Here is a 19,441-nt window from a genome sequence, read left to right as displayed (position 1 = left end):
TCTCTTATGCAACCCGGACAGAAACGTGGAGACATTCAACCTGAGGAATCAGGAGGCTCGCCGTGGTCCTTACGCCTGACCCTGGCTCCCTGGCTGGCTGGGGGATCTTGCACAAGTCGTTACACCTCTCTGGGCCTCAGCTGTGTACAGGAGCAGCGTGGGCCAAGCCCCTGCCAGCACTGATATCCTGTAGTCGTTTGCATCCTATTTCATTACCACCCCCACGCCCAGCCCCATCTCTTCTGTTGAAATTACTGGGTTTATATATCTACGTTGCCTACAGCCAGGAGTTCCTCCAGATTCTTTCCCTTTTTGTACCTGAGGTCCTGGCCAGGAGCATTTAAGGTGTTCTTTGTGGCAATGATGGACAGGGTGGGGGTGGGGGGCAGCCGGCAGCCAGGCGGGGCTCCTTGCAAAGGAAGGGGATGCAGTTGGTCTAAATCGCCGGCTTTGGCAGGCATTGGGAGGGGTTAATGGTGTTCACTTTGAGAATCTGGAAGCTCCCCGCCCGGCCCCGCGTCACCACGAAGGCTGCCAGAGTCAGGGCTGCGAAGGCTGCCAGAGTCAGGGCTGCGGAGGGCACCGCCTGACCTCCTGGTTGAAACCTGACCTCCAGCCTTCAAAACGATTTTGGATTTTATATTCCTGTGTCACGCCAGATCAAACAAAACAAACCAAAAACCTAAGATGGGAAATTTTCTCCCCAGTCCCACCCCGAGGTCCCTCATTTTGGCCATGAGACCTAAGCGCAGTTCCAGGTTGTAAAACAGGCTCCCGGGAGCCGACCAGTCTGAGCAGACCGCCACGCCCTCTAGACTTCCTGTTTCCTTTGTTCCGGGCGAGGGGTCGGGTGGCAGGGCGGCGGGGAGGTGTGGCAAGGAGAGGGCAGCGGGGGCTGGGGCTGGAAATTCTGCTCCTGCATCCCCGCAGCCTCTGAGGGCAGGGTGGGGGGTATGTGTGTGAAGGGGGGCGAGTGCTGGGGAGAGAAGCCCAGCGGGAGGTGAGCCAGCGGCTGCTTGATGTAAGGAGCTGTTTTGGAATCACCCCAGCAGGAGGGTGAGAGAGATGGTAGAAGTGAAGTGGCATGACTCTCCCAAGGCTCCGTGGTACCCTATATGCGCCTCCCCCGGGTTCTCCATGGGATTCCTGGTAATGCCAGCCTCGTACCTGGGCTGTGAAACCAGCAGCACCAAGTCACTGCCTGCCCCAGAGTGGGCAGATGAATGATTGAATGAATGAGCAGATGTGTGAATGACCAGGGGGGCAGGTGAGGGTTTGGAAAGGATGACAAAACTGCCAGAATCTTTGGGTTAATGCCGTGACCGCTCTTGATGAAGAAAAAACACTTGTTGGCTGAGCAGCTAAGAGAGATCAGCATGTTTTAAAGGTGGAGGGAGAAGGGGCAGGGAGAAGAGGAAAAAATGAATGGATTTTGTGTTTTGACGTATTTACTAAGAAATGTGGAAACGGCTTAGCATCTGTAATTAGAGTCAGAGCAACCTGAATTCCCTGCAATGTGCAAATGCCAAGGAAACTGAACTCTGAAGGGTGGGTGGATGTTCCGAAGGGGATTGTGTGCTTTTCCCAATTTGGGATGCTGGACTGGGAAGAGGGCGGGCAGAGATGAGGGAGGCAAAGGGAAGGCTGGGTCATTTAACACTACGTCTTTTCTTCTATCAGAGGCCAAAGAAACTTTCTTTTCTCACGGATACTCAAGGTGTTGGGGCTGCTGTTGAATGGAGGCAGGGAGCGTGGCAACCAGGCCCCTCCTCTTAATTTATAGCTGAGGGACTGGACCACTGAAAGGTCAGTGGACTCATCCAAGGTCGGCCTTGCAGTCCTACTATGTGCTGTTAACTCCCGCTCCTCTTGAGGGACGTTCCTCACCTCCTTACTCCCTCCTGTCCAATCTGGTGTCACCAGAACACAGGCCCTGGACTTACCCTGCCTTGGTCCAACTCTTCCTCCCCCTACCTACTTGCTGTGTGGCTTTGGGCAAGTTGCTTTATTTTCTGGGCCATAGGTCTCTTCTCCTGTAAATGGGAGATAATAATATCATCCACTTCATAGTGTGGTTGAGAGAATTAAATGAGATGATCCATTTAATGACTTTGCCACTTAGTGAGTGCTCAATAGGTGTGGGCTCTTGTCTTTGAAGACTTCAGAGTCCAAGAATATAAATCCTAGCTCAGTCCACTTTCACTGCTGTTACTATAGTTGTCAGGGTTATTTGGGAAAACAGAGCCCATGTTAAGTAATTCAAGGAGGGATTTTAATTCAGGAAACTGTATTAAAACAGAACACGAAGGTATTGGAGGAGCTATAAAACCAAACTGGAGATATTGAGGCAAAGTAGGGATAGGCAATGTAGGAAGCTGCTCCCACCACTGGGCAGGAGAGACATGGAAGGAGTTGATTTACTAGAATCCCCTCTAGTGGCTCTTCGTTGGAGCTGAGATTACAGAAGGACAGTCCGGGGCAGGGGTTGGGGGGTGGGAACCAAGGAGGAGACACAGACAGTACTGAGCTAGATACGCTGAAACCAGGAGGAAAGGGAGAAATACCTTTGATCCTAATCCCACTCTCTAACCTCCCAGTTGGCTGAACCGATTGGCCAGCGAGCCCAGGAAATGGAGTTTTTAGGGGTCAGTGTCCTGCCACATAGAGCAGAAGAGGGCAAGGCAAGGCATGACCAGCACAGTGACCTAGGGCCAATTACTTAACCCTCTTGAGCTTTTGTGTTCTATATTGCTTAAGAAAAAGAGGAATAAAAAGGAGAGGAAGCTTGATGATCAACCTGATGTGATTGTTGTGAGGGGAGTCTGAGATAAAGTACACAGTCCTTAGCACTCAATCTGGTCATAGCAAGCATTCGATAACTGAAGCCTCATCTGCTCGTTCTTCCAGGATTCAGCTCAAATGTTACCTCTTCCTTGAAGTCACCACTGACCTCTGTGCTCTTACAACCCTTTTTCTTGCTCATACTTTTATTAGAGCATTTATCATACTGCAATGCAATTTTTTGAATATCTGTCTCTTCAGAGTATTATTAGCACCTAGGTATGTCTTCCTTCTCTTGGTATTCCTTGTGCTCAGCAATGAACCTTTATATACTCATTAATACTACAGTACTGGGTAAAGTTTTCAACACCAAATTCATCTAAAGCCATTCTGCAAAAAATAAATTTATCCAATGACCAATTCACAAAATGGCCAGTCAGATGATAAATAAATAAAGAAATAAGCAAGCCAAGCCGACTCATTAAATGACCCAGTAACAAAAGAAACCATTTTAACAAATGTATTGATTAACATGTTGTAAAGCAATTTTTATTGCATGGGAAAGTTTTCCTGTGACTTTTGGAAATTGCCATCAAATTTGAGTGGGCTGGTTTTCATTTTGTTCTCATAGCAGTAGATGAGGATTGCTCAGTTTGTTGAAATGATGGGGTTTTATGGGTGTATCTTTAATATTCAAGAAAGTACATTTCCTCATTAGAAAACAGAATTTTGGCATTTAAAATGAGAATCATTCAGTTTTTACTGATCACTTTTTAATTCCTTTTTAAAGTCATTTTCTGTTATCACAGTTTCAACATTTTTATGAGTCTTCAGCCAATTTCTCAATAGTACCTTGGTTTGCTATTTCTAGTGATTTGTAGACAAAATTTAATATGTATTATGGTTGCTACCATCATTTCTTAGTACCTCTCTTAGTGTGCCAGTTATTCAGCATTTTTTAGGATTAGTAACCAATTTACTCTTTATCCTTCCTCAATAATTTTTATATTGGTGCTTAATGTCCATCATATCTGAAGCACTTAGCATACTAGTCATTATATGATCTCTCCTGGGTTCTCACTCACTTCTGCTGCTGCTTTTAACAGCTTACGCTTTATGTCAGCTCTTCCTCAGTCTGCTACCAAGTCATCATATCCCAATTACTTCTTGTTAGAAACCAGAATGTCAGGATTTCATATCACATAGGACTGTTTCTGATTCCTCTGTAGTATGCTGGTAACTATCTTAAATTTTTTCCTTTAAATGCATTTTAACATTCATTTGCTAATTCTCCAAATTGCTTATCAGCTTTAATGCATTTATAATGTAGCTTTAATGCAATTAAATTTTAGAATTTCAGCATCTCCCCTGTGATGAGATTGTTGTAGGCACTTTTTAGTGCTTTTGCCTGTCATTTTCTATTTTTCTGACTTTTTAGACATTTGGGGCATTCTTTCATCAGCTCTTCAAATGACATCTCAGCCTTAATTTTGAATTTCTGGAATTAAACTGATATGACGGTTTCTGCCTTTTACTTCCTTAACCCGTCTTCTGGTGTTTGTAAGATTTTGGACCAATTTATGTCTATCTCCTTCCTTAGTTATTTCATATTTATGATGAATGTTTATCAGGTTTGGTGATTCTTTTGTGCCATTGATATCTTCTGTCTTATTTTTGCCCTGAATTATGAACTATATAAATTTTCTGCAAATTGCTACCAAGTTGATAGTACTTTTTTTTGCATATAAATCATACATTAGTATTAGGAGTTGCACATAGGCATTTGAACAGTGGAAAGCAGTTCTGACGGTTCCATCCCAATGCTGAGCCTCACACCACTCCAAAATCTACATTTTTGAGTGTGTGTTTGTGTATATGTGTTTTTTTAAAGCAATAAATTTGCAAACTTATCAACAAACTGGCTATTTGGAAAATCAATGATTTAGTGAATTCTTTCTGACAACCAGCTTACTTCCTTAGGGCAGTGCCTATTTCCTTGCATCCTTTCCAACACTACACTGAATTAATTTCTGTAGCTTTATCATTAGTCTTGATATCCAAAAGTGCACGTCCTCCAGCTTTGCTTTTCTTCTTAGGATTGTATTGGTTATCCTTGGCCATTTGCCTTTCTGCGTAAATTTTAGAATTAACACGTCAGTTTCCATTAAAAACTGGGACTCTGATCAAGATTACGTTGAATCCATGGATGCATTTGGGGAGAATAAACATTTGTACAGTTTATGTAATTTGTCAGCAAGGTTTTATGGTTTTCCATATAAAGGTCCTGCATGTCTTTCATAGCATTTCTTCTTTTTTTCTGAATTTTTGTTTATTTTATTTTCATTAAAAATAAAAACTGATACTTGATTTAGTTATAGGAAAAAATTTAAGTATCTTTGGAACAGCTAGGACACGTGAATCTACTTTTATTATTTATTTATTATCTATTTATCTGTCTATCTGTGTATCTATCTATTTATTTATTTATTTTTGCCATATCAGAGAGGCCTGCCCTGGTCCCACATCTAAGAGAGCATCCCACTGCTGTGTAATACATTCTTCTCAGCACATTTATCTAATCCATATGCATCTGATATATGTATGTCTGGGTGTAAATGAGGGAAAGGATACACCTCAAAGTGGAAATAATAGTGGTCTCTGGGGTGAGGAGTATAAATAGTGAGTAGGGAATGAAGGGCTATTTTGTTTTGTTTTAGTTTTTTATAGAATCTTTATTATGAATGGTCAATGTTAAAAATGTGAAACATGGAAACAATTGCTTGTGAAGTCCTTTTCTTACTCCAGCTGCAGAGATGAAACATCCAGTTCATTGCTATATGAATAGAGATTTTCTTCCTGGGTCATGTGATTTCGAGTTTGATGTCTTTATCACATCATAAGAATGAAATCGTATTATATTTATCCTTTTGTGTCTGGCTTATTTCACTCAGCATTATGTCCTCTAGGTTTATCTGTGATGCTATATGCTTCAGGACCTCATTTCATCTTACTTCTGTATAATATTCCATCGTGTATACATACTACATTTTGTTTATGTTATCATAGCTTGATGATTAGACACTTGGATTGTCTCCATCTTTTGGCAATTGTAAATAGTGCTGCTATAATTCTCAGTGAACAAATGTCTGTTTGTGTCACTGCTTTCAACTCTTCAGGTTATCATAGCATTTATTCTTAAGTATTTGAAATATTTTATGCTACTATATATGATATGATATCATTTTTAAATGCCACTTTGTTTGCCACTGATACATAAATTGATTCTTTGTATTAACCTTAAAATCCAGCAATATTGTTCAATTCATTTAAAAAAATCTTTTTAAATTGATAAATAAAAAACAACATACAAACATGAACATTCTTAACATACAAACATTCCATAAATGGTGAACAGCCAATGGCTCACAATATCATCCCATAGTAGTATATTCATTACCATGATTCAATTCACTTTTTGATTAAAATAATTTATAGATTATTTTGGTTTTTTTTCCTATATGTACAATCATAGTGACTATGAATAATGACAGTTTCTCTATTTCTTTTCAAGTCCTGTAACACTTTATTTCTTTCTTGTTTTACTGAAGTGTGAACAGAAATGGTGATGGTGAGCCTTTTTGTCTCAGTTCTGGTTTCGGGGAGAATTGATTACTTTTCCTCCATTAAGTGCTATGTTTGCTGTCGAATATTTGTAGATGACCCTTTTTTCTTTAATCAGTGAGGAAGTAGTACATCGGTGGGCTCCAGTCGGGTGAGGGCAGGGTTGGCAAAGCCTTCGTGAGTGCGAAGCCCCCCACGTGTCCGAGGGGCCACAGCTGGGGTTGCATTTAACCCACAGCCATTGGGAGCTGCACTTCTCGGTCTCCGTGGCCTAGAATTCACCAGCATTAAACTCCATAAAGCCCCGCTTTTTGGAGATACGGATTTCCGGGCGGCCAGGGAACCTGAACCTGGCCCTGCCTGGTGCCTCAATCTCCTTGTTTGGAAGCTTGGGGCAGAGGAGCATCACCTCATATACCTGTCTGGAGCCTAGAAAGGAGATGGTAGGAGGTCAGACATGGACATCAACAGGGAAGCGCTGTCTCCAAGGTCCTAGGGCAATCCATGCAGGCAGTGGTGTGCATAGGCTACCACGGAGGCTGTCGCCTGCAGCCACTGCACACTCGGCCCCCTGAGGAAAGGAAGATGGTCAATTTAATTGGCTGCAGTATTTGTAGCTGTTCTTCTTCTTTTTTTTTTTTTTCATGGGCAGGCACCGGGAATCGAACCTGGGTCTCTGGCATGGCAGGCGAGAACTCTGCTTGCTGAGCCACCATGGCCTGCCCTGTAGCTGTTCTTTAAAAGATTTAGAAACTCTCTTTTATTCCTAGTTTGCTAAGAACTTTTATCATTCTGGTTGTTAAACTGTATTAATTGATTTTTCTGCAGCTATTGAGATGGTCATATAATTTTTCTCCTTTATTCTGTTGATGTGGTGAACTACATTGATTGGCTTTCGTTGTTAAACAAACCTTGTATGCCTTGAATAAATCTGTTTGGTCAGGATGTATTGTCCTATTAATGTATCACTGGATGCAGTTCATTAGCATTTTTTTTTTTACTTTAAACTTTATCGTTCTATTTTTTATTTTATTTATTAAACATACCAATATACAAACACAATCATTCTTACTATATGATCATTCCATTCTACATATATAATCAGTAACTCACAATATCATCACATAGTTGTATATTCATCATCATGATCATTTCTTAGAACATTTGCATCAATTCAGAAAAAGAAATAAAAAGAAAACAGAAAAAAAATTCATACATATCATACCCCTTACCCCTCCCTTTCATTGATCACTAGCATTTCAATCTACAAAATCTATTTTAACATTTGTTCCCCCTATTATTTATTTATTTTTAATCCATATGTTTTACTCGTCTGTCGATAAGGTAGATAAAAGGAGCATCAGACACAGGTTTTCACAATCACACAGTCACATTGTGAAAGCTTTATCATTATACAATCATCCCCAAGAAACATGGCTACTGGAACACAGCTCCACATTTTCAGGCGGTTCCCTCCAGCCTCTCCGTTACACCTTAACTAAAAAGGGGATATCTAAATTATGCATAAGAATAACCTCCAGGATAACCTCTCGATTCTGTTTTGAATCTCTCAGCTATTGACACTTTATTTTGCCTCATTTCGCTCTTTCCCATTTTGGTCGAGAAGGTTTTCTCAATCCCTTGATGCTGAGTCCCAGCTCATTCTAGGATTTCTGTCCCACGTTGCCAAGAAGGTCCACACCCCTGGGAGTCATGTCCCACGTAGACAGGGGGAGGGCAGTGAGTTTGCTTGTTGTGTTGGCTGAGAGAGAGTCACTCGCATTTTTTTAAGGACATTTCTGTCTATGTTTATGGAAGGAATTGGCCTGAAATTTTCTATTTTTTAATAATGTTCATGTCAGATTTTGGAAGCAAAGTTATGTTGGCTTCATACCATGTGGTCTCCCCCTCCCCCTTTCTGTTTTTTTTTTGAGTTTGTGTAAGAGTGGTATTTCTTAAATATTTGGACTAATTCGCCAGACCTAGAGTTTTGTTTATGAGAAGATTTTCAATTACAGATTCAATTTCTTTAGTAGTTGTAGAATATTTAGATTTCCTTTTTATTCTTATGTTGGTTTTGCAAATTGTGTTCTTCCAGAAATTTGTCCATTTCATCTAAAATTTCAAATTATCTTGCATTAAGATTTATTTCCTATTATGAACTTTTAATATCTAAAAGATCTGTGGTGACTTTAATTCCTGATATTGGCAAGTTGTACTTTTGCTTTTTCTGTCTTGATGAGTCTTTGCTAGAGATCTATCTTTTTTATTAGTCTTTTAAAAGACTTGGCATTGTTCATTTTCTCTTATGTGCCTTTGTTTTCTATTTTGTTAAAATCTGATCTTATTTTTATCATTCCATTCCTTCTAGTTACTTTAGGTTTAATTTACTGTTCTTTTCTAAATTCTGCAGGTAAATACTTAGGTTATTGATTTTCAGCCTTTCTTTTGTTTCTAAAGTAAACATGAATGTCTGTAAGTAAAGCTTTCATTGCATCATACCAAGTTGTGATATATCATGTTATTATTAACAAGATTGCAAATTTCCATTGTGATTTCTTCTTTGATCCATGGATTATTTAGAGGTGTATGGCTTAATCTCTGAAGTTTTGATGATTTTCTAGTTGTTTTTTCAAAAATTTTTTTGGTCATTGTTTTCTAGTTTAATTTCACATGGTCAGAGAATATTCTGAGTAATTCTTGTTCTTAGAATTTTGTTAGAAATGCTTTTGGCACAGTATGTGTTCAATCTTGGGAAATAGTTCATGTGCAGGTGAATAGCGTGTGCATTTTGTCTACATCATAAGCAGCATTTTGTGATGGCTTGTGGGTCAAGTTGGCTTGTCAATCGTATTTTCCAGAACTTCTATATCCTTTTTTATTATTTTGTCTACTTTTCTATAAGTTATTGAAGGGAATAGGTTTAAGTTTCCTTCTGTGATTGTGGCTTTATCTGTTTTTTCCTTTTATTTCTGTCAATTTTTGCTTTATATATTTTAAGTTATATATGTTATATATAAATTAAGAATTGTTATCCTGATAGATTGATCATTTTATCATTACAAAATGTCCCTCTTTTTAAATATCTTATGCTATAGAGTCTACTTTGTCTGCTAGCAGAATAACTACACAGTTTTCTTTTGGTTAGTGTTTCCAAGTTTTTTTTTTTTTTTTTCATCTTTAACTTTCAAACTTTTGTGTCCTTATGCTTAAAAAGCATATCATTGGGTTTTTAATTTTTTTATCCAGTATGACAATCTTCATATTTCTATTAAAGTATATAGTCCATTTACTTTTTTTCCCCAATTCTATTTGCTTTTAATGTAATTATTGTTACAGTTGGGTTTATATCTACCAGATATCTTTATATATATTCTGTTTGTCACAGCTGTTTTATGTTATTTTTCCCTTTCCTTTCTTACCTTCTTTAGTATTGCTCCAGTATTTTTGCCCTAAATTAGCTTTTTAGTTATACATTCTTTTATCTTCTTCTAGCGGTCGCCCTTGCTTACTACAATCTAATACAAATTGGTCCTTTTCCCTTTCCTGAGTCAATACTAATTCCTTAAAACATTTTAACTCTCTTAACCACTTCTGGCCATTTTTATTAATTTTCTTCATGGATTTTAGTTCAACAAGTATTTTAAATCTCACAAGATATCATTGTTATTGTTTTGCACTAAATATGCAACAACATTTATCCACATATTTACTCTTCCTGCTGCTTCTCATTCTTTCCTGCATTTTCTGTAAAAAGCTGATAAACTGCAGGTGGTAGCCCCAACTGATGAGATGTGAACAAATGCTCTAATGGCCCCTGGAAGGTTAAACTTGGATGTAGCAAGAGCAATACTGAAATAGATCCACAAGAACCCAGGTTCTGCCAGCTGTGTCCTTTGAATACTCATGTAGTATTTCTGAGCATCAGTTATTTCATCTTTTAAAATCTGAATTGCATAGCTCCTTGTCTTACCTGCCTTTCAGATATATTCAAATATGATAGTATAGCATGAAAACACTACATAAACTCGAAAACACAGATTATAAACTGTGAACCATGGACTGCATTTGACAGTGCACATTTTTTTCTTTTCTGTCTACAGAGTCCTTTGTTCTTTCAAGTGAGCCAACTTTTAAACATCACATTTCACTTTTAAAATACGGGTTTCTCTCTCCCTCTCTACTCCGCTGCCTCATCTCCCAGTCCCCAAATCCAAAGATCTAGCAACTTTAGACCCACCTGGTTTCACACATGGGACCAATGGACTGAAGCTGAGTAGTGCTTATGTTCTGTCAGAGCATGATCTGTTTGCTTCAACCCCCCATTCTCAACATGTCTGCATGTGTGTGATGTTGATAAGTTTACTCATCTCTGCCTGCCTCTTCTTGGTTTGTGAACATTGCTAAAGCATGATATGAATATTAGTTGTGATTTCTCATTTGAAAGTCGAGGACAGAGCTTTCTAGTGCTAAGTGTTGCTAAGCACTGAAATAGGTGACTGAGGGAGATAGTAGAAATGCTTTCCCTGGGGGTCTAAATATAAAATAGCTTCATCAACAACCTCTCTAGGAGGCAGAGGAAGGGCAAAATGACAGCCCAAATTTCCTTCCAGTTTCAAGTTGGGCTGGAGGTGGGAAGGCGATATTTTAAAATTTGTCTGCTAGGGGAAGGGAAGAGATGGAAATTTTTCGTAGACAGATAGTATATTATAATTCCATATTCAGAAAACAAAAGTTTCAGAATATAGGCAGCAGAAAGAGCACGAGGTTTCTGTTGATCAAAAAGAGTCAGGGAGTCATCAAAACCTATGAACTCTCTACTTCAAATCTATAAATTTCACTGTTTATAAATTATATCTCAATTAAAAGAAAACTACAAAGTAAAACCAAAATTTAAAAAGGAAGCCATATAGTGAATAATACTACTAACCTGTATTTGGCACTTATTATATGCCAGGCATTGTACTAAGTATCTGACATGGATTAATTGATGGTTTATTCTCACAGTACCACATAATGTTGATACTGTTATCTTTTCCATTTTACAGGTACAGAAACTGAAGTCAGGGTGATTAAATAATGTATGGAGTTTTGCACTGGGTAGCTGGAAGAGCCAAGTGTTGACCTCCAGATTAAAGGACCCCAGTGCCCAGATGCTCACCCACTAACTCTACGTTTTGGTGATTTGGGTGATTTCAAAGGAGTAGAAAAGTAATTTTTATAAGCTTGAGGAGGGAGAGATAGTTTAAATCTAAGTTACTCAAAGTAATATTTTTTCAAATTTGTTTTAAAACAATATCTATTGGGGAACACTTTGCTCATTGAATATTAGGTATCCTCAGTCACAAAACACAAGCCACTCAAAGAGTTACCATTGATTCTATGGGCAGGGTGATCAAATTCTATACAAGAGGTTCTTTGGAGATATGGGCACCTGCTTCCTAAAGGAAGAAACAGTTTCCTTGACCATAATAGTAAATGGTTCTGATCCCTGACAGGACATCTCATGATGGAATGTTTCTTTCTCCACAGCAGACACTCTGACCCACTCAGACAGGCAGTCTGTGCACCCTGAGATCAGTGGTCCTTAATTTGAGAATCTGATGAATGCTAAGACCCCTTCCCACAAAAAAAAAGGTGCGTGTATTCATACGTACAAAGGAATACCACAATTTTAGGAGGTTCAGAGACTCATGGAGCTCATTCATGGAACTCAGGTTAAAAATTCTTGTTCTAAATCAGGATTTAGCCAGATTTTAGGTGCTACAAACTAGCCTTCAACTTCTCTGATTTTCCCAGGCACCAGGTCACCAGGCCATTCATCTGCTTTAAGTTTTCTTCTTTCCTAATGGCTTGGATGTCCACAGCTTGCTTTCTTCTTGTCTCCTGGTAAGTTGGTGTTTTTATTTTTTATTTATTTATTTATTTATTTATTTTTTTTTTTTTTTTTTTAAAGGAAAGACAGAGAGAAGGAAGGAAGGAAGGAAGAAAGGGAAACATAGACAGATAGAAGGAAGGAAGGATAGAAGGAAGGAAGGAAGGAAGAAAGGGAAACATCTTTAAACATTTTCTTGTTTTATTGTATTTTGTTTTTCCGTTTTTTGTTACATGGGCTGGGGCCGGGAATCGAACCGAGGTCCTCCGGCATAGCAGGCAAGCACTTTGCCCGCTGAGCCACCGCGGCCCGCCCAAGTTGGTGTTTTTAATTTGCAAGCTGCCAGAATGTGCTATATCAAACTTGAAGCCTTTAAAAGGGGAATTTAGTAAGTTACAAGTTTACAGTTCTAAGCCTATAAAAATGTCCACACTAAGGCATCCATGGAAAGATAGGTTAATTCAAGGAAGGTCCAAGGGTCAGGAACACCTGTCAGCTGGGTAGTCATGTGACTGGCATCTGCTGGTCCCTTGCTCCTGAACTCTGTTGCTTTCATCTTCTGTTCCTGTGGGAGTTCCTCACTTTGCTTCTCCAGGGCTGGCTTTCATCTCTTGGCCTCCCTTGGCTCTCTCCAGGTTCTGTCTTGCTTAATATCTCATGGCGATGTTGTAGGCTCCAAGCATCTCCAAACATCTGTGTTTCTGTTCTCCATGTGCCAGCATCTGTGTCACTCCTCTCTGAAGTTTCTGTTAGCTTTGTCATTTCTGACTCTCCAACATGTCTCCTCTTTTCAAGGATTCCAGCAAACTAATCAAGACCCACCTGGAATGGGTGGAGTCACATCTCCATCTAATCAAAGGTCATACCCACAATTGTGTGTCTCAGGATCATCTCTGTGGAGATAATCTAATCAAAACTTCTGCCTTGCAATATTGAATTAGGATTAAAAGAAATGGCTGCCCCCACAAGATTGAATCGGGAGTAAAACATGGCTTTTCTGGGGTACATAATATTTTCAAACCAGCACAGTTGGCTCTGGTAAATACATTCCAGGAGATGATGGCTTTGCTCGGTCTCATCCTTGCTATTTCCTTTGGTCTTCTCTGACTATCTTTGGCAACTTACCCTTGCTTACCAGGACACACACACACAAAGATACCTAAGTATGCATTACACACTCTACCTTTGATCATTGTAGTCCATTTTTCTTAGCCATCTCATTCACCAAGAACTTGCACAACAGAGGTGTCTTGACAGGTCCACTCTAAAGATGGCCATGTTGTTCACTGGACAAGTGAGCCTGGTTTGGGATGAGGAGCTAGTTCCTGGGACTAGAAATCCTCAAGCTTGGTGCTCTGACCCAAGACTTAGAGAAATGGGCATCTTTTTCTTACTCACCCAAATTTATGTATGGGATTGTGGCAGTCCTGCCTTATCAGCAGTGTCGTTGAGGAGCCCAGAAGACTGACATATCAGAAGATAAAATACCAGTGTCCCCCTTCTGGTCTTGTTATCACCTGTTCCCTTGTCTTTTCTTTCTTCTCATGAATAAAACTTTCAGTATTCCTGGATGACATTTGCTTGGAAAAACGAGACCTAAAGGTTATATTTCCTTTATTGACCCATCTCCATTTCACAGGATTCAGGTTTTTGCTAGGGCAAGCTAAGAGGGAGAGAGGATGGGAATGGCTGGATAGTTCCATTAGTATTTCCCCATCATTTGTATCTTGGTTCAAGTATCTCTTCTTCAAGGAAAGACCAGTTCCCTCTCACATGCTCTTATAGTGTATCTTTCTTGTATTGGATTTGCCACCATCACAATTTAATATTTGTTTTTGGATATTATTATATATGTATGAATGTAATCTCCCACTAAACTATAGTTCCATGAGAGTGGGGACTCTTTTATTTGTATTAACGATTGCATTATATCCCTATTATCTGGCACATGATAGGTGTTCAATTAAATATTTGTTTGAATGAATGGATGAATGAGAGGTAATCATCCCAGACTGTGGGAGGTCTGTGGTAGATTGACTCATGTCCACCACAAAGACATGTTCAATACTTAACTGCCAGCCCTGTGAGTGTGAATTCATTTGTAAGTGGGATCTCTGAAGATGGTAAGATATGTTAAGGTATTCAAACTGAACAACGGTGGCCCTTAATCCAGTATAACTGATGTCCTTATAAGCAGAAGAAATTTGGATGTAGTCAGTTAGTAGAAGCTGGAGTGGGAGACAGCAGACACAGCCATTGATGGAGGCAGAGATTTGGCTGCGACTAGAATGCTGTGGACTTCAGTCTCTGAGCAGGGCCTGTCGATACCTTGATTTTGGACTTCTAGCCTCCAAAACCATGAGACAATAAATTCCTGAAGTCCAAGTCAACCAGTGTGTGGTATCTATTATAGCAGCCTGTGCAGTAAGACAAGCCTTAGAGTTTTGACTAAGGAGTTAGGTTGTCCTGCTGCCAGTGGATGCCCATGAACCAAGATAAATGGTCCTCTTCTCTTACCCCAACCTTCTATTTTTGAACTATGAATTACAGCTCTGGTATTTCAACATTATTGTTCCTCTCCACTTTCACCTAACTTGAGAAGAATTTTTTAAAGTTTCATTTAAAAGGGAAAGAGTCTACTATTATGTATATGTATCTTCCCTGAGAGGCTGTATATTGTGTTGGTTAAGAGCAAGGACTCGGGAATCAGACAGACCTAGTTTTTAACCTGAGTTGCCCACCTGTTGGTATGTGATTTTAGCAAATGGCTTAATATCGCTAAGCCTTAGTTACTTTAATCTGTAAAATGGGGATAATAAATCATTATTATTATCATTTAAAATGTTTACTGGAGTACTTGACCCATAGTAAGGGCGCAATTATTTTATTAATTTATGCATAACTAAAGATTCTCATAAGAGAGGTAGAGAATTGAGCACCCATAAGAACTGGGCCAAAAAATTAGCATACTCTTTTAGTTGGAGTTCATTTGTGACCGCTGCCTTTCTTTCTTAGAAAATATGGAATGAAGAATACTTTAATGGCTGTTTAATTTATAGATTTGTGTAACAATGAGTTCTTTGTGTTCTTGGAATATATATTTGTGTCTTTGGGCATAAGTTCTAAGCAGATTTTTCCTGTTTCCTTTGGACATTGCCCAGCACACTGGGAGATAAAGAACTTAACCAAGGTATTGGCTGCTGCTGCTGCTTATGAATTCATAGGCTTCCAGATTGGATGAGCATGTCAGTGAACAGCCAGGCTGCAAACTAAGTCTCTGTGAGGCAGAGGTTTCCCACATGGCAATGGGGAGTGCTGCTTGTCAAGTGCTAGTTCCATCACCCTGAGAAAAGGGGCAGTGTGGTGGGCTGGGGAATTAAATCCTGGCATCTACTGGAGCTTTCCTGGTCCAATTCTGTTTCTCCCGTCACCAGCTTTTGGCAGAAAGTCCAATAGCCTGAAGCAATGGAGGAGGCTCGTTTTGTTGCCCAAGATTCCATAGACAGTCTGTGTAGTCTCTTTGCTCAAAGTCAGAGTTTCCCCAGTTACCCAGCTCTCCACAGGGCATGACTCATTTGAAAATAAAAAAGCTCAGAGGATGAGGTGAAGAAGCTAGGATGGTATTGGCCTGTGTCTGGTAGGGCTTCACCAAATGGAATGATCCAATATGCCTGAAGTCCTTATAAGCAGAGGAAATTGTATGCAGTGAGTAGAAATCAGAAGAGGAACCAGAGGAGAGTGAGATCATCATATGAAAAGGAACCCCAAGGATTGTTGGCAAGCCAGCACCAGCACGCTGCAGACTCCGGCAGAAAGATTGGCCCAGTGATACCCTGATGTTGGACTTCTAGCCTCCAACTCTCTGTGCCAATAAATGCCGACTGTTTAAGCCAATCAGAGTGTGATATTTATCACAGCAGACCTGGCAAGCTAAGACACACTCTTTAAAATAGCAATAGCAAAATCTAAAGCCAGCAATACCTTTCCCCCACCATGGACCTATGCTTGTGGGTCTTAGCGTATGTGTAAGAATGACTGGGGGAACCTATCAAAAGGTAAAATCCCTGATTCTGCCCCCAGAAATGTTGATTCAGGAGGGATAGGACCAGGAAATCTACTGGCATTACAAGCACTCCCAGGGAATTTTAACGAAAGTGCACCTACCCAGGCCACGTTTTGCTAAACACTGGGCTAAATGCTCTCAAACATATCTCCTAATCCAGACATCACTGCAAGATTCTCAAAGATTCTGTACTAATATTCTTGTAAATATTAACAAGAGCCAACACTGTGTTTTGTTTTTGTTTTTTTTGTATGCTGTATGGTGGGGTCACATTTCATTCTTTTGCCATGTGGATATTCCATTGTTACGGCACCATTTGTTGAATTTTTGTTTACTTGTTGTTTTGTTTGTTTGCTTGCTTGGTTTGGGGGAAATGCATGGGCTGGGAATCGAACCTGGGTCTCCCGCATGGCAGGTGAGAATTCTACCACTGAACTACCCTCACACCCCAACACTGCATTTTAAAAAAGATTCTCAGGTGGCCTGAGAAACCCTGCTTTAGCCCCTCAGGGGTCAGCACGAGGAGATAGATAGCATGGGGGGTATTCAGTGTTTCTCAAACCTTAACATGCACCAACAAATCACCTGAGGATCTTGTTGAACTGCGGATTCTGATTTGGCAGCTGTGAGGTGGGGCCTGAAGCGGCGTTCTCCATATTATCTTTAATCCTCAGTCTTCCCTTCTCTAAAATGAGTATAACAATAACAATCTCACCTCACAAAAGGGAGGCTCTAATAAGATAATATATGGAAAATCACTTTGCAAAGCTATAAAGTGCTATTTATAGCGATTGTTTTAATAAATATAATTATTATTCCAGTGTGGAGCATTACTGAAGGCATAGTCAGGCCCTAGGGGCCTCGGCTTGTATCTGGGCCTTCTGCCTGAGGGCCAGAGTTTCCATATTCATCTGCCTAATTAGTGCCTGTTGAAGAGGGAATGCTTGCCGTGGGCCCCTCCAATCCTCTGCCTGGGGGTGCCCCGAGCAGTGGGTGTCAGCCTGACCAATTCTGTTCCAACCTCTGGAGGTGGGACTGGGCCATCATCATTTCCCAGAGCTCCTCCAGTGATTGCCCAGGGCAGCCCAGCTGGGAACCACTGCCCCAGGGACCTGCTGCACAGAGGTGGCCAAAAGCAACATAACTGGCTGGAAATCACAACCTCTGGCCCCATCCAGACCTATGGAACCAGAATCTGCATTTTAACAAGACCCTCCTGGGCACGTTCAAGGAGAACTGCTGCTACAGAGTCCCTATCCAGCCAGCAAATCCCAGGAATGGGGGTCCTCTATCCAGACATGAACTGAAGCTCATGGCTTTGGGGGACACTCATATAAGGCCTGTACTTGGCAGGATCAGAAGCCACTTTGGGACAAGGTTGGGTCAAGAAGCTAGAAGATTATATCTTCCTCTCCCCTTCCTTACAGGCAAGCCTCCTCTCCCACCTCACCCCACCCTGTCTCCTTGTTTCCCTTCGGATGTGCCCAGCAACATCCCTCAAGCATCTCCATCCTTGTTCATCCCTTACTTGCGGATTCTCAAGTGGTGTGCACAGACCATCGGCATGGGAACCACCCTGGGTGCATATTTAAAATGCAGATTTTAAAAGATTTAAGATTCTGGGCAGCACCTCTGATTTACAGAAGCAGAATTTCTAGGGGTGGAGCTGGGAGCACAAAGCTATTGGAGAATTCTGCCTCAGTGCTCAAAGTTTGTACTTTGTATGTTTCCGTGTTACTCTTGCTTAGTTTCTTGATCTTCTGACACTGGTTTGGGGTGTTTGGCAGCCCATGCTCTGTGTTTATTCTGGTCTCCTCGGTTCTTCTGACCACACCCCCACCCCGAACCCCTACATGTGGACTGTATATTTCTTTTGTCCAAGGGTGGAATTTCCTTCTTCCATCATGCAACACTGTTTCCTAGAAATTCATCTTTCATATCTTCTTAAATCCAGGAGCCTGTTTTTGCAAGGTTTTACAATCCTTGGCATTTTTTTTTTCATGTTCAAGACAGACCCAGGAGATGATAGGGTCTCCTTTATAATAAGGGGGTGAGCAGGCAGGGACCCCACAACAGGAAGCACAATTAAGAATGTTCCCAGCAGGAAGACTGCTCTCCAGGAAGCGCGGAGAGCTGTCAGGACAAGTGACCTTTCTAATCACGCCTGACATTTCACAGCCTCGAAGGCGGAGGGGCTGCCCTCACTCTGGAGACGCCGTGTTGCGTCCTGCCACCCAGACACCTGCGTCTAAGGCCACGGTGACTTGGCCTCCAACCAGGCTATGAGTCAGAGTGTGCCCAGGGCTTTGTTTCCCCAGCAAAGAGAAAACAGTGAGCAGCGGCTTATGTGGATGGGGCAACTGTGTCTAAACCGGGGATAGAGGGGGATTGGAGGAGGCTATTGGCTTCCTAGGAGATCAGCCCCACTCCTGAGGGCTCAGGGGGTGCTGATCAAACAGGCTGCTCCCAGGAAGCCAAGTAGGCGGGATTATTTTACAGGTCCTTCTGGCCCGAAGAGACAATGCTGCTTTACGTTTTACCCATCCGGATGGGGAAAACAGATTTATTTATTATTTTTTTTCTGATGACAAGAAGTCATTCATACTCGTTCCAGAAAGGTCACACATGCTTTCTGTGTATGTGAACGAAGAAATAAAAAAAGGACATGCAATCCCACTATCCAGAGATCATCACAGCTGACATTGTAAAGACATGTCTATGCATGTCTACAATATCTTCAACAAAATATAACCCTATCATAAACTGTTTTGTAGCCTGCATTTCTCACTTAATATACTGAACACATTTCCATGCCAATAAAATACAGATTTAACAAAATCATTTAATGGTTTCGATGTATTCCATTGTGTGCGTATGTGAATATAGCCTATTAAGGTTGTCTCTGATTTCTAATCATGATAAAATATACTATAAGGAGCAGCCTCATAGTTAACTGTCTATGCATCACAGAGAGTATTTCCTTATAATAAATTCCTAGCAGTGACACTGCTCAGTTGAAGAGTAAGCATTTATTTTTGAGGTTTTGCTCTCTGTCTGTCCTCAGGAAAGGTTATACCCACGTGGTTTCCCACCAGCAGGGT

The 19,441-nt window shown here is 40.7% G+C and overlaps 1 protein-coding gene and 1 non-coding gene across 2 annotated transcripts in view; one reads left to right on the top strand and one right to left on the bottom strand.

The window, feature by feature from the left end:
- MARCHF4 (membrane associated ring-CH-type finger 4) overlaps positions 1 to 19,441 on the top strand; it is a 100,951-nt gene that overhangs the window by 21,659 nt on the left and 59,851 nt on the right. The gene's annotated exons all lie outside the window — the stretch shown is intronic.
- On the bottom strand, positions 6,879 to 7,010 carry LOC143678564 (small nucleolar RNA SNORA70). Its single transcript, XR_013173351.1, has one exon. It is a non-coding gene; the product is annotated as a small nucleolar RNA SNORA70 (small nucleolar RNA).

The sequence above is a fragment of the Tamandua tetradactyla genome, chromosome 3 (assembly GCF_023851605.1).
Source record: "Tamandua tetradactyla isolate mTamTet1 chromosome 3, mTamTet1.pri, whole genome shotgun sequence".
Classification (NCBI taxonomy): Eukaryota; Metazoa; Chordata; class Mammalia; order Pilosa; family Myrmecophagidae; genus Tamandua; species Tamandua tetradactyla.
Note: the sequence above shows the minus strand (reverse complement) of the source record. Positions and strands in the feature narration are given on the sequence as shown.